We start from the raw sequence: 23,676 nt of genomic DNA, 5'->3' as shown, positions 1-23,676 counted from the left end.
GTTTACTATTTTCTGAGCCTAGCACCACGTGACTACGTCACCTACTGTCAGGCTCGGGGACTAAGTGGGCACACTTCACCTTGCGGTGAATGTGTTTGTTTCTTCTGAAAGACTTCGAGCCTCTAAAAGCTAAAACAAGGTATCTTTACCCTCGTGGTCGGACTCTAAGTGGGCACACTTCATTTTACCGCGCAGGAATTTTCAATTTTGGACTTGAGCTCCTTACACCCTTATGTCAAGCCGTGCTCAGAACACACTGCTCGGCGATGTTGCACGCTGCTCGGCAGCTGCTCACAACTGCTCGGCGATTCATTATGGTGGTCGGACCATGATTTGGACAGCTCGGTTTTGGTTCGCACCTGCTCGGAAAAGCTCAAGACGGCGTTGCACAACGGGTACAAGGCGCTTGGGGACTAGCTGTGGGGGGTACGACCCCGGATACCCACGGTAGGCCACATGGGCTACGCCTCCAGGGGTGGCCCAGCCCACGAGAAGGAGCCTTGCGGGGCATGATTCTGGTCGGCACCTCCCGCAAGGCATGGGGAGGATATCCTGAAGATGTTACGAGATCTATTAGGATACGTACGATCCCATGATTCTTGTAATCTATTATTCCTTTCTGGTTATCTCTCAGATCTAACCGACTTGTAACCTTGCCCCCCAGACTATATAAGGCGGACAGGGACCCCCTACAAAATCACGACAAATCATACGATAGCTAATACAAACCAATAGACCACAGGAGTAAGGTATTACGTCATACTGACGGCCTGAACCTGTATAACTCGTGTGTCTCTGTTGCCTTCTTGTTCTTGATTGCACGCTCCTCTGCCGATCAATCTATCATCATGGGATACCCCTCGGTGGACTGCCGACGATATTCTGTCGACACTTACCATATTATCACCAGATTTTAAGGAAACATCCTCCATGTCCCTCTTGTTCCGGTTGTGGTCTGATGAAAGTGATTCAGAGGGCACTACCATCAAAGGTAACCATACACCTTTTTCTTCTATAGTCTATAATTCTATATTACAATCCCTAGATACAGAATGAAATGCTCTACTTTTAATCTTATTGTTGTCATGTTAATATTTTTTCCCTCATAGCCTACCCCAGCTTGACAACTTTCTTGGGACTAAGGCTTTTTTTGTTCTATATTTTTCATCAGTCATGTGAGGATGTCAGTTGATCCAGATGGTCTACTAGTCAGTTGAAACACTTGTAAAATGGAGGTGGTCATCACCATATACTATAGTTGATCCTTCTCTGTCGAAAAACAGCACCGTGCTTACACTGAGTCACTAATATGTAAAATTGATTTATGGTCTATGGTAGATGAAGCTCTTTTTTTTTGCGAGTATATGGTAGATGAAACTGATAGGTTTGGTTCTCATCAGGCACTGAATTCACAAGTATCACGTGTTTCTTACATGTTTTTACCGTTTGATCAATTGATTTCGTCTTTATGAAGAAATTGTGAGCCCCAGAGTCTATATGTATGATGCCCACTTATTTGATGACCAGGGATTCTTGGAACAAGTATTTATGAATCACATGGGAAAAACTAGTTGACTTGCTGTACCGTAGTCATCCTGTACAATTATATATTGAAGAACCAATGATAAAATTGATAGCCCCTTAGGAAACTGTGAGATATCTTGTCATCCAGAATCCCTTGGGAAAGTTTTTTTTTACATTTGCTCCATAAACATTGTGATATAGGACATAGAGTCATCAGTTCATTTTGTATGTTATTGGTTTGCGTGCAGCTGAAATTGCATTTAGTATGTACTTTTATTGTTCATTATTGATGATTTTCTATTTGCGAGCAGTGGATTCCATTGGCTGGGTACATGGTGATAGTATTGTTAATGGGTGTGTTCGATTAAATGAAGATGACAATGAAGAAGGATATCTTGTTCAAGTTATAAGGACTGAAGAAAGCACATTTTGTGAGGTTAGGTGGTCCTCTAGACGCCTTTTTTGCTGTCGTCGGATTCATATCACATGCGATGTGCTATTTAGCCAAAGTTTCATTTTCATATATTTTTAGCAATACGCTTGTATAAAGTTGCTTCAATAGCTAGAGACATCTTTTTGGGCACATAGCCAAAATTTTCATTTGCATATACTTTTAGGAACATGCGTGTACAAAGTTGCTTCAATAGCTACATATCTCTCTGGGCATAGTTAGGCCATGACCACAGCAAATGACAAACCATGTTTCAAGGATATAATCTGAATGTTTACCAGGACCATGTTCTTGGTTGGGATTTGTGCAAGCTAAAATTGTGTCTATGTTTTTGTCTTAATATCCTAGATGTATAGCCTTCAACTTTCGGATAACAAAAAATAAATCCTAAAATTGGTTTATTGTCAAATCATTTATTGGCAAGGGTTAATAAAACATATTTATGTAATTTTTGCCTTAACAAATATTACAGTACTAATTGGATCAACTGACTGCATTACTTCTGCAATGTGCTTATGGAGCCCAGGCAAGCCAGATGTTTATACTTATGTTGATATTTTCCACAGCATTATGGATGATGCTTTACCACCCGGAGTTGGACCTAATCTACTTTTGGGTTATCTGCATCGCTGGTATGTGAACCTAGGTCCTTGAGAAGCTCTATTGAGTATTCTCAACATGTATGTTGGCAGGCTGTTCTTTGACAGATTTTATGAGCACTGAAATGGAAAATGAATTTTCTGCATGGATTTCACCAAAAATCTTTCGAGAAGGAAATCCTTGATCCATCAACTCACTTGATTAAAAACATGCCATTGTACACAGTTACTAGTCATGTTATAGGTCCCATTTGTCAATTTCTCCTGAGTTACACTTAGACCGGCTCGGCGTAGTCCACCTCCGCGAGGAGACTCGCGACCCGGCACCCATCGGAGAGACGTCCTCCATCGACTCCGGGACGCGCGACGTCGACGGCACGGCATCTGCGCTTCATTCCGAGCAAACTCTCTGCTCAAACCCCGCTGTGAGTAATATACATGTTGTTATTCACTTACTACGTTCTATCTTCCGCCAAATACCCGGAGGGTTGCCGTTGTCCCCGTCGCTGCCACCGTACGACCGGTTCCCCTACGGCCTCGTGTCTCCTGCGGCCGCGTGCGCCCGGGGGCTCCAAAAGATTATGGTGCCGCTCCCTCTCATGTCTGAGTTCGTGGGGATGACGAGCTATGCTCCCACCTGTTTCCTCGACATCATGGATGACGACGTCGGGAGTGACGGCTCCAGCATCGGCGACGTGGCACCTAGCCACCGTCCATCCCGCGAGTGCGCTATGGCGGACGCTCCGGAGCAGGCGCCAGGGATAACGGAGTCCTCACGGACTCACGCCCCTCCGGGCCCTCATGCGGAGAACCCCGAGCTCACACGTGAGCACGGGGAGGATCTACGACGACAGTGGCCGCATCAGCCACCGACTGCACCAGCGCGCTCGGCGCACCACACTGCGCCCCGTGCGCATAGATTAGCGAACGACGCTCAGGGTCGCGCCCGTTAGGTCCAGCGCAACACCCCGGTTAGGGGGACCGATCCCCCGCAGTTTGCTCGGGCCAGTCAGAACATTGCCGCCGCGGCAATGCTCCTGCGCGGCCTATCTAAGCCGAACGACCCTCGCGAATGGGTGATCCACCGGAACCTCCAGGCACTGCTGGAGACCACCGCCATTCAACAAGCGGAGTGCTCCGTATCATGATGCCGACTCGCGACCTCGCTCCCCGTCCGGGGAACAGGGACGCAGCAGATGGGGCACTACACCCTATCACCACAACAACCACAAAGTGCGGCATAGGAAGCCACAATGGCACCTCACCTCAACTTGACGACCGCTTCGTGCCAACCGCCTGTCTACGCGTGGCTCGGGCCGAACCGAGACACGCGCAGCGTCAACCGGAGTGCCAACCCTGACAGCCTGGGACCACGGACCTTTGTCCAACACCTCAAGCAAGCGTTGTTCCCACCGCGCTTCAACTGAGGCCGCGGCAAAGGTAAGACCAAGCGCCAGGATCAAGATGAGGGCCCCTCCATGTAGAGGGGAAAAAGAATAGAAAGGATCGTCGCCGACCGAACAACTCCGCGTCGGTCGCCGCGGCCGATCATGCGGGCATGCAGCCCCAGCAAGACCCTCCGGGCCACTTCCACGATCTCATGGAGAGCCCGTGCACCAACCACGACTATCCCGTCAAACATCTCTACAAGGACTGCCAGCTCCTCAAGCGCCTGCTGAGGTAGACTGGCATGCCAAGGAAAGAAAAAGGCGAAGAGGCAGCAACCGAAGAAGGGGGCGCAGCGGGCAAGGATTCAGACGCCCGAAGGATGAAGTGATCCGACCAGATGCCTACCGACCGAAGGACAACAACGATGACGCTCTCTCCGAGCACCTTGGAATAGCTATGTCATTTTTTCTTCCCCTAAGTTTTAGTCTTAACATTATTTACTTAGTATATGCTCCTGCAAAAGCACCCTGACACGAACACTTTTCGGCTCGAGGCGCTCGGGGGCTCAACTAGAGTATACTACTATCATTATGCTTAACTACTACCTCTCTGTTTTGTTTACTATCGTGTGGAGAAATTCCTTCCTACCCTAATAAAGGGGTGGTTCATTCCTTTAATTTACCTTACGTAGCTTTGCTTTAAAAATTCCGACTGATCGCACCCCGCCTTTTCCTATGATTACAGGCAGCTGAGCCTCGCGGGCCATGTCCCGGGCTCCCAAGGTTGTAGCCTACGGGACAAACGGGCAGGTATGAAAAAAAGAAATAAAAAACAAAGTTATGCTAAGGAAAAACAAAGGAACGAAAGGGAACAAGTTTCCCTGAACGGAGTGACTCCATCACAGAAAACAAAATACCATTATAACCGTTAAGCACATAGAAATGTTTACACGGGGGCTCCCCCACAAACTTAAACTTTTTTACATTCACTAAACTACTTATATCCTACAAGCTATTGAACCGGCCTGGCCGCATCTGCTGGCGGCACGATCGACGAAGACACAGGCTGCTCACTCCCCGGTGGCACGACGTTCGCCTTGATCGGAGCCAAGGCGACGTCCCCCCCAAACTAGGCTCCGTGCTATCCGCAGGCTCGGAAGCATCCTCCCCACGTATGCTTCAGGCCATGTCTTCACGGCGAACATCCATCACCCAATCGGCAGAGACTTGCTCTGACACCGACCGCACATGCGGGTGTAAGCTCTCCCTAATCGATTGGATGTCCCCCATGCTCAGACCTTCAGCATACCCACTGTAGATAGTGGCAAAGTCCAGATTCGGGTGGTGCGTTGCCACCGAGGTCAGCACTCCCGACGCTCCGTAAAACAGCCCACTCCTAACAAGGTCCTTGACCGCGTCCGGGACCTCCGCTAGCTGGACAGCAGGCGTGCCAGTGCTTGGCACCGACCCGAAGACTTCCAAGATGATGAGCTGGGCAACGTTGCGGATCTGGTCAAGGTCCCCCTCAAGAGCATGTCGCTCTTCATGGGACTTGGCCAGCTCCTCCGCATTCTGGCTGAGGGTCGCCTTGGTCGTCTCTAGGTCCTGCTACAACGTCTTCACCTTTCCATCCAGCTCTGAAGGAGGGGCGACAAGCTCAGGAACAGGCTGAAAAAAGAAACCAACACAACGAAAAAAGAAAGGGTACATACCAACGCGAGAGTTCTCAAGGGCAGAGAATTCCTCCGCCTGTCGAGTCACCTGTGCGCACAACCGGGTGTTCGCCTCCTCCGTCCCCATCACCCAGCCTCGGAGCGTGAGCACCTCCTGGTCTGCCTCCGACCGGGCCCTTCGCTCCGCCTCTAGGGCCATCTACGCCGATTCCAGGGCAGCCCGCTCCAACGCCGAAGCACTCCGCTCTGGCTCAAGGGCCGCTAAGGCCTCTTGAAGCGCCGCCTTGGTGCTCGCCAAGGATGTCCTCAACCCTGCCTCACTCTTCGCCTGGTGGGTTTTCATCACCTCGAGCCCTTGCTCGGCGGCAGTCGCCTGCTCCGCTGCACGCTGCCCCTCTGCCTGCGCTACGGCAAGCTCAGCCACCCGGTCCTAGGACTCGCAGCAAGCGGACCCTACCCGACGCTCGAGCTCGGCCATCTGGGGGTGTTCTATCCGGAGGAAGTAAGACTTGCGGGACGACATCTTCCTCAGATTCTATGAAAAACAAGCATGCTAAAGACAACCGATAAAAGATTCAAAGGGCAAGGACAAGTACCAGAAACTCACCTCCGCAGCAAGCTACAGGTCAACCTCAACCAACTACCGAGCGAATTGCGCCTGCTTCTGGGCGCTTTCAAGCTTCGCGGACAGCTTGGTGAGTTCGAACACCGCGACATGCCCTTGTCCCCCAAAAATGTCCTAGAGCTGACGCTCCTAGGAATCCCAGAGGACGAACCGCACCTTCAATAGGTCCTCAGGGCAGGGCCACTCTAGGTCACCCTCTGGCAAACTGCCGGAGGGCCTAGCCTCCAAATGGACCACCGCCAGCTCCCGCGGCGACACCGCCAGCTCCCGTGACGACACCGGTGGCTCTGCTGCGATACCCGCCTCATCGTCAGACGGGATGTTCACCACCTCATTCACGTGGAACACCGCCAGGCGTCCCAACTCCGTCCCAACTCCATCCCAACCGCACTTCCCTCCGATGCCTTCGGCTCCGACAGTAAGGATAAGCCGTGCGACCCTCCACCCAATGAGATAGGGAGCTCGCCCTCCCTCGTCTCTTCCACCGCCACCGGCGGAGGAGGGGCCGCGAGAGTTACCTTCGACGCAACCCCCGCCATTAGCACCGGGATCGCCACCAACACCGCCTTATCAGCAGCCACCCTAGGGGGCACCACCCCTGGGAGGGAAGGCTTTGCCGCTACCACCCTGCTGCCCCCTTCGCTTGCCACAACACGCTACAGGGTAGGCCTCCAAGTCTCCTGCACGGGGGTCGGGGCAATGCTCAACCCCGGCATCCCCCGGCCACTGATAGAAATTATAGGCGAGTCACACTCCAAAAAGACTCAACCAACAAAAGATCGAAGAGCAATAAAGGAAAACATACCGAGAGGCGAGCGGCACGACCCTGAAGGCAGGCTCTGACGACAATGGACCTACGGGATGAGGGCCACTCCTAGGCTGCGACTCGTGCCCCCTTACTTTAGACGAGGGTGGAGTCGTCCTGACTGGCTCCTGCCCGGCCTGTGGGTCACTACGACCTCCGGCTCGGGACTCCCGACCAGAGCAGCGGACGGAGCGTCCTCTGACTGCAAGTCGCACGCCACTTGGGTGCCAGTCTGCCCCTCAGACCGCCCGGATAGCTTGACCGCACCCACGGTAGGTAGGGCCTCCTCCGGCTATGAGTCAGGCATTGGCACTGGTCCCATCATCGCATAAGCACCAGCCCGCTCCTCGGGCCGCCCGACTTGCTCAGCCGCATCCGCCACGGGCAACGACGGGACCGGCGACACCACCAAGGGGCGCGGTGACCGCGTCTGCTTCGCCGCCCATCCACCGATAGCGTCCGCGCTCGCCGCACGCTTCCTCGACGCAGGAACCTCCGCATGCCGCGCGGCCTCTTGCTCCTCACCAGCGGACGTCGCTGCAGGGTCGCGATGCTCCGTCGAGGTCACAATGACCTCCCGACTCTCCTCGTCGGAGAAGACCATGTCATCCAAATCCATAGGATCATCCAACACGAGTTCCGACTTGACGTCACTCCTACGTTCCCCGGCCCTCACGCATCGGGCGACCTCCTTCTCCTTCTCCTGCTTCCGCTGAACCTCCCTGGTTCTCTTCTTCTTCTGGGCGTCTGTCGCCTCCTTTTGGGCGGCCTACCGGGCCCTGTGTTTTGGTCCCTTAGGAAGGTGCGGCCGAGACTTTTACCTTTCAAGCCCCTATGGAACGGATGGCCCAGGATCAAGAAACAAGAAAAGTAGAGGAAGAAACACGAACAAAATAAGGGATCATACCAGGTTGGACACGACCGAGGCATTAAACAGTATGGGTTTCCCCACAACCATATCCTTGGGCCTCAGCTGCAGCACCCGACCAAGGCGACTCCAGACCTCGTCGTCTGGCAGGTCCTCCGGTGACACACGGTCTAGGTCTGACCGGCCACCGTACATCCACATTGGTCGTGTCCTCTCCACCAATGGCACGACCTGGTGGTGGAAGAGGGTGTGGAACACCCACACCTCGTCAAGGCCGAGCCTTACGAGCTTCCACAGCTCCTCCTCGATGACCTCCACCTTGTGCCTCTCTGTGCGGGCGCAACCCCATGACCAACTTTTCTGCTTCACCAGCCTCCCACCGGTGAACGCCAGAAACGGCGCCTCTGCCAGATTCCGGATGTAAAACCACTCCACATGCCATCCCCGGTTGGAGTCACATGGGATATACGTGGGATACAAACCTCTAGCACTCTGCTTCCTCTGCAGGGCGAACCCCCCCACCGGTGCGGTCTCGGCCGAATTCCCCACGTGCGGCTCCATCCTGAGGAAAGCCTCACAGACGGTGACGAAACCAACAATGTGCAGCACCCCTATCGAATTGAGGTGCTACAGCTCTAGACCCCACTCATTGAGGAGCCCACGCAGGAACTAGTGCGCGGGGTATCCTAATCTGCGCTCATGAAAGGTAAGAAAAGAAACCACCTCGTTAGGATGAGGTTGTGGGAACTCCTCCCTCCTGGGGACCCTCCAGTGCGCCACCTCCTGCGGCGGTAGAAACCCCTTCGTGACGAAAGCCTCCAGCACCGACGTCCTCATGGTGGACGACCTCTACTCCGACATTTTGGTGAGTTCCTCTCTTCTCCCTTGCTCTCTCCCCTTTCTTTCCTAGAAACCACCGCGGCTCTCTAGAACGCTCACAATAAGAAGGAGAAGGGAAGACGGCGGTAGAGGAGGAACAGGCAAAAGAACAGGACGAAAACCCTCTCACTTCTCCTACTTAAGGAAAATGAAACAGCAGTTAGGGAAGGACGCGTCGATTGGGGAAGGCGGAACGGCGGAGCAAGAAAACCTCTCTCTTTTCCATTTAATACAGATAAGACATACCCTGACCGTTGAGACGTGCTCTGCCCAATGGAACGGCTCCTGATCAGAAGGGACGTGGCCTGGCCATGGCCTACCACTACCGCACGATCAACCACTACCACACGACAGGCATAGGAACCAAAGCACCACCACACGTGGGCGGCTCCCTGCTTCCCCAGGACAGACCTAGGGAGACCAAAAATGAAATCTCCACCGAGAGACCAACCGGCCCCCTGAGTCTATCGAATCGCTCAGTATCCACCCCGAGACATAGGTAGGAAGCGAAGGAGCGTCCCATGTAGGCCATGCCGACTCCATCACGAATGATGAGCATGGGTCCCGGTCAGACATTTCTGACTAAAGCTCTCCGAAGCCCATCACTCAGGTCATCAAGGTGAGCATGTGCTCTCCGAATCCCATCACTTAAACCATCAAGGTGAGCACTACCAACCCCCTCTATTTCCTTACAATCATTTCATACATCCATACACACATTCATTCCATATGCCCACACCTCCCGGATGATTCGGGCCCTGAACCGCCCGGGGGCTCGACAACTAAGCATCGCACGTGGAGTAAAATGCATCAGAACGCTCCATGTTGCATCACGAAGCGGCGGTTGCCTCATTCGACATGAGCAACCAACAAAGTCAGGGGAGAAAACCATAGATGAGCACCGTGCGGCCCTTGCCCGGTCCAGCAGAATGGGTCATCTCAACCTTCTCGTTTGATCCTGAACCTCTCGCCAGGCCCACAGAATCTCCATCGAGATTGATGAGCGCAGGTCCCGGTTGGACATTTCCGACTGAAGCTCTTCAAACCCCGTCACTTAAACCATCAAGGTGAGCACTACCAACCCCCTCTATTTTCTTACAATCATTTCATACATCCATACACGCATTTATTCCATATGCCCACGCCTCTCGGATGATTCGGGCCCTAAACCGCCCGGGGGCTCAGGAACTAAGCATCACACGTGCAGCGAAATGCATCAGAACGCTCCATGTTGCATCACGAAGCGGTAGTTGCCTCATTCGACATGAGCAACCAACAGAGCCAGGGGAGAAAACCATAGATGAGCACCGTGCGGCCCTCACCCGGTCCGGCAGACTGGGTCATCTCAACCTTCTCGTTCGATCCTGAACCTCTCGCTAGGCCCACATAATCTCCATCGAAGGGAGACCGTTAGACCATCCGGGTCGGTCTCCATAACGACCTTGGCATCTGCTGGGTTGCAGGTAAAGGAGTATAGTGGAATGTCACAAAAGGGCTATGTCGACCCCATCATGAACGACGGACCCGAATTCTGCTCGATCACACCCGTTAGTGAACTCACCAAGCTAGTCTTCGAGCCTAAGCAATCGGGACAAGCGATGAAACTTAGCCCCTCTGGTTGTGAGGAACCAGATGGGGTAACGCACACAACTCACATCGACCCCCACGAAGGCCCGACAGGGCTTGGGGGCTCAAGACAAACGCCAAGGACAGTGACCTCGAACTCGCCAGATCCATGACTCTAACTCGCCCGGTCCCGCGGCGCGCACCAATTCTAGGATCCGCGAGCACCGCCTCGTCTGATCTTTAACTAACTACACTTCGTCTGTGCTCCAAAAAATCCAGGGACCGTGACCCCAAACTCGCGTCGACAGGATCTATGACATCCGGCTACGCTTGGGACTGTGACTCCAAACTCGTGTAACGGCTTCACTTTCGACTGCGCTCCAAAAACCCTGGTACCGCGACCCTGAACATGCACCGACAGGATCTACGACATCTGGCTACGCTTGGGACCGTGACTCCAAACTCGCATAATGGCTTCACTTCCGACTGCGCTCCAAAAAACCCTATGACCATGACCCTGAACTCGCGTCGATAGGATCTACGACATCCGGCTACGGTTGGGACCATGACTCCGAACTCGCGTAGCGGCTTCACTTCCGACTGTGCTCCAAAAATCCAGGGACCACGACCCTGAACTCGCGTGAAAACTAACTAAACTAACTACCTCGGCTGCCCAGGCTGCACCGAGGCCAAGGATCAACGACTCTGACCCGCCCGGTCCCACGGTGCGCACCGACACTAGGACCCACGGGCTCGGTCTCGTCCGTCCCCTAAACTAACCATTTCAAAACCACGGCGTGCACCGACGCCATGGTTTGTCTGAACTAACTCCCTCACTCGATCCCACGGCGTGCATCGACGCCAGGATCAGTGAGCTCTCTCACAACCGAACTAACTCCCTCACCCGATCCGACGGCATGCATCGACGCCAGGATCAGTGAGATCTCTCACGACCGAACTAACTCCCTCACCCAATCCCATGGCGCGCATCGACGCTAGGATCAATGAGCTCTCTCATGTCTGAACTAACTTCTTCGCCCGATCCACGGCGCGCATCGACGCCGGGATCAGTAAGTTCTGTCTCAAACCAAATCTTCATGCCTAAAAATGCCTCAGCTGCACAATGATGCCTTGGTTAAAATCTGTCTCAGATTAAAAACATGCACACACGCCCCCTGAAATAACACCCCTAGACGGTTCTGCCCGAACCATCCGGGGGCTACACCCACGGGTGCGCTCGTGCACACCCACTGAACAAATAGAAAAACCTCCCCCGCTGACAACGCAGAAAAAACCCCCAGCTAGTTCTGCTCGAACCACCCGGGGGCTCGGAGGCTACACCCGCATAAAAATCCCCTGGATGATTCTGCCCGAATCGCCCAGGGGCTCGGGGGCTCCTGTCGGGTTCATAAACCCGGAGTCCCTCAGGGACCGGCTTCCATGCCAAGTCTTGACCCGAAAGTCTAAAACAACAGGGCAAAAGGACGGTCCAGCAACCGACCGGAAGGCCTGGCCCAAGAAGAGCAACGCCCGTTCATCAGCTACTTCGGCCCACCTATCCGACCGGAGCGCTCGATTCGGGCTCCAGCCGCCTCTGGATGGCCTCTCCGATCGGAAGGCCTGCCCCGAGCCCTACTTCTGACTCTGACCCCGCGTCTCTCTGACTGGGGTACGTAAGAACCCTGCTCACCGCTCTTCTCCGACCAGCGCAACCTAAGCCGACTGGGGCCATCTGACCAAGGACGCCCGCTTGAAAGGGACCAGGGACAAACGAAGAAAGCAGCACGCAAGTCAAACCACGGTATAGGGACCATACCCTGTACACCTACGGAAACAATGTTCCACAACTGTCTTGACACGAACAGTATTGTAGGCGTCGACCTTTATCCCTACAATATTGTAGGCGCCGTTGGACTCCCATACGACAAAAAGCCCCTCACATGCCTCTGGGCATCAATAGTGTTGTAGGCGCGGGATTCACCATACCCGGTAAACGTGGTGAGACTCCTCACATGCCTCTAGGCATCCAGCAGTATTTTGTAGGTACCGACACCAACCCTTCCTGAAGAAGACAACGCAACCTCTCACGTGCACCTGACATTCTACAGTGACATCAACAGTGTTGTGGACGCCTACCATTATCCAATCCTCATCGGTGTGGGCAACAAGGCTTAAAAGCATCCGTACCCTCTCCCTCTCACCTGTAAAGCCATCCCATTCATCTATAAAAGGGGATGCACTCCCTCCAACATGGAGACGGACCGATTCATCCAAGCTTAGTTCCTTTAGATTCATTAGTCCAATAGCTCACAACCACAGAACCGCTAGGTTCGGACCTCAAGCACACGCTTGAACACTTTGCTCATAGCAGAGTTCCCGTCGCTCTCGGCCCTTCCGACCGGGCCTCTGGTACCCCCCATCCTTCTCCTTCTCGTTTGTAACCCCACTGCAAACTTCGAGAACCTGGGCTCAGGAATAAAGTCACCGACCAACCCCGACTGGACGTAGGGCATGTTGCCTGAACCAGTATAAATCCTGTGTTATTGAGTGCTAGGCCACCTCCGATCACAACGTACAACAAAACTACAAATATTCACTAGTTGGTCACTTTCTGTACCGACACAATGAAACCCCCATCACCGGTCCAGGTTCGATGACTAGCAAAAACTTCTTAAGAACAAAATCAGGGGGACATTTCTCCTCCAGGTCAAGTTTTTTTTAATAGTTCCCGTTTACCACTTGATTTGTAATCAAGGGAGTATATAGTAACTTAGTGAGTATTTCCAGGCACTACCCCTATAGCAATAGGTACGATACAAAAGATGGCACAAACCAGTTAACTGTATACGTCAACAAGGGGGTAACCATGTGAATTTTGTCTTCTCTTACCTTGTTTGCTTGTTAGGTTCTCTTACCATGCAATGGGGTCTTCTATATGGAACTTAGGATAAAAAATCAATTAGTCTATTATTCTTCTACTTGTGTTGCTTTGTTGGATTTCAATATTACTACTCTCTCCATTTCAAATTATAAGACGTTTTGGCTTTTCTAGATACATTGCTTTTACTATGTATCTAGATATACATAGCAAAAGTTATGAATCTAGAAAAGCCAAAATGTCTTATAATTTGAAATTGAGGGAGTACATTAGATAAAAAGATGGATATAGTCAGGTGAGGTCCACCCCTTTTTGCTAGCTCGTCTGCTGTACACGGTGATATTTATTTGCTTGCTAGATTCTATTTGCATTTCTCTTCTCTGGTGGGAACTTGTAACAACAACAACAACAAAGCCTTTAAGTCCCAAACCAGTTGGGGTAGGCTAGAGTTGAAACCCAACAGAAGCAATCAAGGTTCAGGCACGTGAATAGTTGTCTTCCAAGCACTCCTATCTAAGGCTAAGTCTTTGGGTATATTCCATCCTTTCAAGTCCCCTTTTATTGCCTCTACTCAAGTCAATTTCGGTCTTCCTCTGCCTCTCTTCACGTTACTATCCTGACTTAGGATTCCACTACGCACCGGTGCATCTGGAGGTCTCCGTTGCACATGTCTAAACCATCTCAACCGGTGTTGGACAAGCTTTTCTTCAATTGGTGCTACCCCTAATCTCTCACGTATATCATCGTTCCGAACTCGATCCCTTCTTGTATGACCGCAAATCCAACGCAACATACGCATTTCCGCGACACTTAGCTGTTGAATATGTCGTCTTTTCGTAGGCCAACATTCTACACCATACAACATAGCAGATCTAATCGCCGTCCTATAAAACTTGCCTTTTAGCTTCTGTGGTACCCTTTTGTCACATAGGACACCAGACGCTTGCCGTCACTTCATCCACCCTGCTTTGATTCTATGGCTAACATCTTCATCAATATCCCCGTCCCTCTGTAGCATTGATCCTAAATATCGAAAGGTATCCTTCCTATGCACTACTTGACCTTCCAAACTAATATCTTCCTCCTCCCGAGTAGTAGTGCCGAAGTCACATCTCATATACTCAGTTTTAGTTCTACTAAGTCTAAAACCTTTGGACTCCAAAGTCTCCCGCCATAACTCCAGTTTCTGATTCACTCATGTCCGGCTTTCATCAACTAGCACTACATCGTCCGCGAAAAGCATACACCAAAGGATGTCCCCTTGTATGTCCATTGTGACCTCATCCATCACTAAAGCAAACAAATAAGGGCTCAAAGCTGACCCTTGATGTAGTCCTATCCTAATCGGGAAGTCATCCGTGTCTCCATCACTTGTTCGAACTCTAGTCACAACATTGCTGTACATGTCCTTAATGAGCCCGACGTACTTCGTTAGGACTTTATGTTTGTCCAAAGCCCACCACATAACATTCCTTGGTATTTTATCATAAGCCTTCTCCAAGTCAATAAAAACCATGTGTAGGTCCTTCTTCTTCTCCCTATACCGCTCCATAACTTGTCTTATTAAGAAAATGGCTTTCATGGTTGACCTTCCGGGCATGAAACCAAATTGGTTCATAGAGACCCGTGTTATTGCAATCAAGCGATGCTCGATAACTCTCTCCCATAGCTTCATAGTATGGCTCATCAACTTAATTCCCCGGTAATTTGTACAACTTTGAATATCCCCTTTATTCTTGTAGATCGGTACCAATATACTTCTCCTCCACTCATCAAGCATCTTGTTCGATCGAAAAATATGGTTGAACAGTTTGGTTAACCATACTACAGCTATGTCCCCAAGGCATCTCCACACCTCGATTGGGATACCATCCGGTCCCATCGCCTTACCTCCTTTCATCCTTTTCAACGCCTCTCTGACCTCAGATTCTTGGATTCTCCGCACAAAGCGCCTCTTGGTGTCATCAAAAGAGTCATCCAACTGAAAGGTTGTATCCATATTCTCACCATTGAACAATTTGTCAAAATACTCTTGCCATCGATGTCGGATCTCATCCTCCTTTACCAAGAGATGCTCCCTTTTATCCTTAATGCGCTTAACTTGGTTGAAGTCCCGTGTCTTTCTCTCACGAACCCTAGCCATCCTATAAATGTCCTTCTCTCCTTCCTTCGTACTCAAATGTTGGTAAAGATCCTCGTACGCTCTACCCTTTGCCACACTTACAGCTCGCTTTACAGTCTTCTTTGCCACCTTATACTTCTCTATGTTGTCCACACTCCTGTCATGGTACAAGCGTCTATAGCATTCTTTCTTCTCCTTAATAGCCCTTTGGACTTCCTCGTTCCACCACCAAGTATCTTTAGCCTCGCATCCCCTTCTTTTGGTTACTCCACACACCTCTGAGGCTACCTTCCGAATGTTGGTTGCCATCTTGTTCCACATATTGTTTATGTTGTCTTCTTCCTTCCAAGAGCCCTCTTTGATAACCCTTTCCCTAAATACCTCTGACGTCTCCCCTTTCAGTTTCCACCACTTTGTTCTTTCAATCTTAGCTTGTTTATCCCTACGGGCACGCACTTGAAAACGAAAATCTGCCACCAAAAGCTTATGTTGAGAAACAACACACTCCCCTGGTATCACCTTGCAATCCAAGCATGCTCGTTTGTCCTTTCTTCTTGCGAGGACAAAGTCAATCTGGCTACAGTGTTGTCCGCTACTGAAGGTCACTAGATGAGATTCTCTCTTTCTAAAGAAAGTGTTGGCTATCATCAGGTCAAAAGCTACCGCGAAGTCCAGAACTTCCTCCCCCTCCTGATTCCTGCTACCATACCCAAAACCTCCATGAACTGTCTCGAAACCTGCGCTTGTAGTACCTACATGCCCATTAAGATCTCCTCCTATAAAAAGCTTCTCACTACTAGGTATAGCTCTAACCAGGCCATCTAAGTCTTGGTGGGAACTTGTAAGTGGGGATTTTTTAAAAATAATTTTTAGGGATCTCATGGTGGCTTCCAATAAAAAGGGCATTGATGAACACATTGCCCTTCTGAAGTGGCCATCCGCACATGATGATGAAAAAACTGTAATATATCTTGAAATGTTGGAGGATAAATACAGTCCTAGGATTGACTTGCAAGGTAAATCCTATCCCAGGAAACATGGCTTTTATGATATGCTGTTGCTTCTCTTCGAAAATGAAGTCTAAACAGTTCTGGTCTTCTTTTGTGATTTTTCAGAGAATGGCGATGACAATGTCATGGGTTTGGTGTTGAGAATGTTTCATTATTTCAAAAGATCACTGTAACAGTTGGACCTGAACAAAAAGAAGTTGCCCCTCAACATATTCTACTCTGTTTGACTGGTGAAGGCAAACTAGTTGTATATTACCTCGCCAGGTAAATATTGTTTGTTGATACTTGTCAGCGTAATATTGTGAAAATTTGGTCACTTTAGCTACTTTAACTTCTAAATATTGAACTTCTGTTGGAGAAACATTTTGTATTGACACTGTATATTGTTTAAGATTTCGGACCCTTCTGATTTACCTCATGCTACTGTGTCTACCAATGAGGACTATGATGAAAAACATATTTCACCTGCAACTGTATCTGACAAGGAGTTGACTCCAAGTGTTACAGGCTCAGTATCTAAGAGTACTCTCGCAGAACATGGTGCTGAGCCCTCTACTGCACAAACAGGTAAAAGGATGTTAGCCAAGAGCTTCTAAGTTGCACTTTGATGAGCTATCTTTTTGTTTCTCCAAGTGCTTTCGAAAACTAAAGTTCCCTTATGTTATATCCGCAGGTACCAACCAGCAGGAAATGAATGTGAAAAACAGTATCTCAGCTTTAAAAGAACAGGAAACAACTGGCAATTCGTTGCTTATCTCTTCCAATAAGAAGCCCTTAGACACCAAGCAAGTGAATGCGACTGCTCCACTTGCAGCTTTGCCTAGCTTAGCATTAACAGGAAACACAAAACCTACAATATCTTCCAGTTTTTCTACTGTCAATAATGAAGGCATGAATCCAACAGGAGGCAATGCACCTAATGGATTAGCTCCTTCCTTGAAATCAAGCAGCAGAAGTTTTAGAAACAGCCAAACTGGTAAAGAAGGCCTTGATTCAGCTCAATCAGTGGGAATATTTGGTGGATCTCAAAACTCCAATAAAGATGGTGATGTCTATGGTTTCAAGTCTTCATTGTTCACCTCTAGTGGATCTGTCCCTGCCAAGATCGGTGAAAGGAATGAGGTTGGTTTTGGAGTTCCTTCGCCCCAAACCAGCAACACCGCTGATAGAAAAGTTTTTGGTGCTCCAGTTGCCTTAAGCTCTGTACCTTCACCATCGATATCTCCAGCTAAACCTTCCCCAATTGGATCTTCATCAAGTGGATTTCGGACAGGAAGCTCTGAAGCACCTCAATCATTGCGTGAATCACCTCCGTCACAGCAATCTATGGGCAAATCACATAACAGCAGGACACAAGCACCAGCAGACTATTCTAGAAACTCCAAGATGGGCACAAGATCCGATTCTGAACAAGACCTGTCTAAAAAGTTTTACTGTGTAAGACAGCTGAACATCTTTAATTATTACATTGTTTTTTCTATCTTTATTTACTTTCCTCAGACCTCTAGGAAATACTACCATGAATGCAAGGAACTTTAAGTAATAAGTGCACATCTTATTTGTTGTCTCATGGAGCATCACCTACATACTTATACTTTGGCATCTTGTCTGTCTCCGACACTAAATGAAATGACGAAGGAGTTAGATGCCCTACTAGCGTATATAGAAAAGGATGGTGGTTTCAGAGATGCCTGCATAACCTTCCAGCAGCGTCCTCTTTCTATGTTTGAGGATGGCTTGCAAAACCTTTTGGAGTTGTTGCAGGTCTTCAAGGTATATCATAATTGCGAGCGCCCCCCAACTCTTCCTCCCTCAGCTGTGTGTCTGTGGTGCTGTCCATTCCTCTCTTATAAAAAATTTACTAAATGTAGCTTGTTTTAATCCCCAGGGCAAAGTAGAGGAACAATGTTCAAAAATTGAAGATCTGAGGAACAAGATGTTTCAAGGTGAGACATTCGATGTTCTTTTGGTTATCTTTTTAGTAAGTAGGTAGAACAGGCACATCCTTTTTTTTTTTGAAGAAATACAAGTGATTATTCTTGATTAATAGCTACATTTAATTTGCTTCATTGGATCACTGACAAATGAATGAAGCCACCAGAAAACGTGGGCTGATATGTTACATTATTTTTTGTTCTCTTCAGTTTCTGTTAGGCAAACTTACATGAAAGGAATTGTTAGCCAGTGTTCAGATAATCAGTACTGGGATATATGGAACCGTCAGAAATTGAGTCCAGAATTCGAAGTGAAGAGACAAAATATCCTCAAAGCTAACCAGGTACCACTATCTAACATTCTGACAAACTTCATTTGTTTGTATGACATCAGAGGAGAATAATAAGTCCTTTGTCATACAGAATTTGACAAATCAGCTGGTCGAGCTGGAGAGGCACTTCAATAATCTGGAGATGAACAGATCCAGTGAAACAGGAAGAGTTGCTTCTAATCGAAGAGCTGTTTATTCTAATAAGACAAGGTCGAGGTATTTAACTGTTAGACCATTTTGCTACAAATTTCATATACATTTATGGTGTGTTTGGTTTATGGAGTTCATCCCATGCTTCATGAGGTGATGCATCATGAGTTTATCCCATGAATTTTGGTGGAATCAATCCATTCCTCATGCATATACTAATTATTAGCTTGTGATGAATGAGGTGGTGATATATCAACTCATTCCATTCCACAAACCAAATAGAAAAAGTAAGGAGTGAGAAGAAGATGGACCACCTCATTCCTCAAACCAAACACACCCTTAGTGATTATCATCAATTGGATGACAAACAACTGAACAAGTGGCCTTTTTATGCTCCGCTCCTTTCAAAGGGACTATGTAGCACATAAATGCATGTAACCTTTCGCTTTTATGTTTGTTCTTGAAAGTGGATATGGCTCGGGAATAATAGATTAATTCATATGTGTACAAGAGGGTACAATATATAGGCAAGGATCATGTAGGGTTTATAGAATACACCCAATCAACGGAGATCCTTGCCTAATCTAAGATCAACTACTATAATCCCAACAGGCAGCCCAGCCACAAGGTGTGGGTGCCAAGGCCCATGGCCGGCCCTATAGGCGCTAGTCTAACACGCCTCCGCAGTCGAATCGTCAGCCACTCTGCACGTTTAGACTAGATCTGAACTCCGTGAATACCGAAGAGGGAAGTCCCTTAGCAAAGATGTCCGCATATTGTGAAGAGGTTGGAACATGCAGGGCACGAAGATCACCAACTGCAACTTGCTCCCGAACGAAGTGAAGGTCGATCTCAATGTGTTTAGTGCGCTGATGCTGAACAGGGTTGGAGGACATGTAGACGGCACTGATGTTGTCACAAAACACCACTGTGGCACGCCGAAGAGGGCACGCAACTCCTGGAGAAGCTGACGGAGCCAGGTGGCCTTGGCCACTCCATTGGCCATCGCGCGATACTCGGCTTCAGCGCTGGATCTTGACACCGTGTTCTGACGCTTGGAGGACCAAGAGACGAGGTTGTCGCCAAGGAACACATCATAGCCCGAGTTGGACTTGCATGTGTCTGGGCAACCAACCTAATCAGCATGAGTGTAGACAACAAGATCGGTTGAAGTAGACGGTGAAAGGTCCTTGTTTGGTTTTGGTAATTGAGTGACAACTTAGGTGAACTAATTGTGTTTATGTGAGATACACAGGTGATTAGTCCACAGGTACATGTGTGTGAGCAACATATGCCATGAAGGTGAAAATGGCTTGGAGATGTTGCAAAGCTCACACATGTGATGATGAAGGAGCTTAAATGCACATGAGATATGACATTGAGTCATGTGATCAAGGTGGAGAAGATCAAGACAAGACTTGCTTAATGGACCGGTTGCAAGCATGAAGGGCAAGTCGAAGGCTTTGGAGTGATGGACCGTGTGGCGGTGAAGCTTGAGCAAGACTTGCGCCGATGGACGATGGCAACGGTGAAGAGCAAGTAAAGTCAAGATCGATGAACCAATATGATCACATGATGATATAAAGTGGATTATATCATTGTTGATCTTGTTGGTGTATGTGTTGCATCAACATTGGAGGATATGGAATGGAATGCGCAAGGCAAAGGTATAACCTAGGGCATTTCATTTCACCGGTCATAGGTGTGTAGAGAAGTTTATGACCGGGTTTAGGATAGATGGCCGTACTATCAAAAGGGGCAAACTTGTTTGCATATCGGTCATCTAGTGCCACTCGAGTGATCTAACTTTGCATCGTTGCTAGGATCGAGTGGCGTGGCAAGTTGAGTGGCTAATCCTTTGAAAGATGATTGTGAAAATGCTAACACACGCACACATGATGGTGTACACTTGGTGGTGTTGGCACATTTGCAAAGGAGAAAAAGTTGGTGATGAAAATGAGTGAGTCGCGCTAGTTACAGAGTGACCGAACGTGTCTGGTATGGTGACCGGACACGTCCAGTATTCAGCGATGTACTCAGCGATCGGACACGTCCGGTCGATCGGACGCTGGCAGCGTCCGGTCCGGTGTGACCGGACGCGTCCGATCGTCCGTGGGTGCTTGCTGTACTTGACCGGACGCTGAGGCTCAGCGTCTGGTTGGTTTCTAACTGTCACGTCCGGTCGGCCCTGGAGGCTTACTGGACTCAACCGGACACAGCGGTTGAGCGTCCGATCGTTTCGTGCTGAGCGTCCGGTCGTCATGTCAGAGAGCCGTTGGAGGCAATGGTCGGACACGTGTCGGTCTAGCAGCTGCTGGACACGTCCGGTATAGCGACCGGACACGTCCGGTATGCACGGTCGGTGCGTCCGGTGCAGCGTCCGGTGCTGTGTTCGGTCGGCCCGAAAAACGCCCAGTAAAGGGGTAACGGCTAGTTTAGCCCATGGGGCTATAAATAGAAGTGGCCTTCGGCCATGGCTAGTGCTGAGCACCTTGGGGGACTTTGTGTCCATGCTTGAGAGTGCTTAGGAGCCCTCCATCTCACACATACTTGATAGTGATCATTCGATTATGTGAGTGAGCGATTCTAGTGCGATTGCATCGTGAGGTTGTATCGAGTGGCACTAGGTGATCGAGTTGTAAGCCGGTGGTGCTTATTACTCTTGGAGGTTGCCACCTCCTAGATGGCTTGGTGGTGGTCTCCGTCGAAGCCCGCAAGAAGCTTGTGCGGCGCTCCGGAGAAGTGCTTTGTGAGGGGTATTGCGCTCGCCCCGCGGGAGCCGCGAAGAGCAACTTTAGTAAAGCGTGTCATTGAGTTACCCTCACTTCCGGGGTAGGTTCTTGCGGCGCCCGACGTGCGGGCTTGGCGGGTGATGCCAATTAGCCGCCGAACCACCAAGTGAGTGGTCGACACAATGGGGGCTAGCGTGTTGGCAAACACGTGAACCTCAGGAGAAAAATCATCGTGTCAACCTTGTTCTTCCCGTTGGTTTGCATTCACGTTACACAAGCTTGCAATTACTTTCATATACATTGAGCTTGTGGTGTTGCTTTAGTAATTAGTTAGCTTGTGTAGCTTGCTAATTATCTTCTTGCTTGTGTAGCATAGAAGTAGCTCCCTTGCGTGGCTAATTTGGTTTGTGTAATCTTGTTAGTCACATTGCTTAGTTTGTGTAGCTAAGTAATTGCGCTCTCTAATTCGGCATTGGTTGCCTTGTTATTGAGCATTGCTAGTGAGCTTAGTTGGCTTTGTGCTTTTGCTTACTAGCATGTGTAGGAGCTCCCTTGTTGCTTAAAGCACTAGTGGCATAGGTTTGTATGACCTTGCTCCTAGATTTGGTTAGGTGAGCTCTAGCTAGCCCGGCACCTTTGTTGCTTAATTAGTATCTTTGAAAGGTGCTAGAGAACATAGATAGAGGGGTGTAGTCTTGGCTAGATCGATAGTTATAATTCCGCACTTGTTTTGGTTAGCCGACGCAATTAATTTTAGAAAAGTCTATTCACCCCCCCCCCCTCTAGTCTGCCATCTTGACCCTTCAGACGGTCGCAGCAGGAGACCGAGGTGGAGAGTGCCACGAACATAGTGAAGAATCCGCTTGAGAGCCACGAGGTGAGGCTCTCGGGCGTCATGCATATGAAGGCAGACCTGCTGTACAGCATAGGCAATGTCTGCCCGGGTGAACGTCAAGTACTGTAGGGCACCAGCAAGACTGCGAAAATCTAAAGCATCGGGCACAGGGGCGCCATCTGTTGCAGCCACCTTGGGATTTGTGTCAACAGGAGTGGTGGGAACCCGGGCGGGGGTCCATGGGGTGCCTGAGGAGGCGACGTCGGTGCTAGGGAGCCCACAAGGGACATCGAGCCTGCACGAAGTGCGGGCGAGATGTACAGCCCATGGGGAGAGGCGCCTCCAACAGGAGCCGCAGGGGGCACAAGCGTGCTGGGCGCGTCGGGGGCCGCGCGTGGTGCAGTAGGGACGTCGGTGGCCGCGCGTGGCGCGGTGGAGGAGCCTGCCTGGATCCCCGGCATACGCAGCACAGGCGAGATGTAGAGCGCGGGCGTCGAGGGATCATCAGGTAGTGCTGACGACGTCGGGGGCGCCCCAGGCACAGTCACAATGGGATCGACAGTGGCGCCAGAGGTGCTGGGAGAGGTTCCTGTAGGCAAAAACTTGTGCGGCAGTCAAATAGGAATGGGCACAACATCAATAGCATCAAGAAACTCAAAGTCCGCGGGAATTTGTGGGCCATTGCGCTCGACAAAGGGGAAGGTAGTTTCATTGAAGATGACATGCCTTGAGATGATAACTTTATTGGAAGAGAGATCAAGGCAGCGGTATCCTTTGTGATGAGCGGAGTAGCCAAGGAAGACGCAGAGGACGGACCGAGGAGCGAGTTTACGAGGAGCGGTGGCGAACAGGTTTGGGTAACATTTGCAACCAAAGACTCGCAAGTCATCATACGCCAAAGACGTGCCATAGAGAGCAAGGTGGGGCGTGGAGAAGTGGAGAGTCTTGGTGGGCAAGATGTTGAGCAAGGTGGTCGCCGTGGAGAGAGCCTCGACCCATTAGGAGGGAGGCATGGACGCCTAAAATAACAGGGAGCGAATGACATTATTGATAGAGCGAATAATGCATTCGACTTTACCATTTTGAGGCGAAGTGTAGGGGCAGGACATGCAAAGGTGGATGCCCTAAGTGAGGAAGAAGTTATGGGCGCTAGAGTTGTCAAACTCTTTCCCGTTATCGCACTATACAACCTTGACTTGGGCACCAAATTGAGTGGAGGCGTAGGCGATGAAGTGAGCGAGTGTGCTGAAAGTGTCAAATTTGAGGTGCAGAGGAAAAGTCCACAAGTAATGAGTGCAATCATCA

General features: G+C 49.8%; 1 pseudogene; it reads left to right on the top strand.

The window, feature by feature from the left end:
- LOC136503941 (nuclear pore complex protein NUP214-like) overlaps positions 1 to 23,676 on the top strand; it is a 59,354-nt pseudogene that overhangs the window by 23,912 nt on the left and 11,766 nt on the right.

This window comes from Miscanthus floridulus, chromosome 1 (assembly GCF_019320115.1).
Source record: "Miscanthus floridulus cultivar M001 chromosome 1, ASM1932011v1, whole genome shotgun sequence".
NCBI lineage: Eukaryota > Viridiplantae > Streptophyta > Magnoliopsida > Poales > Poaceae > Miscanthus > Miscanthus floridulus.
The sequence above is the reverse complement of the archived record's forward strand: the minus strand, read 5'-3'. Positions and strand labels throughout refer to the sequence as shown.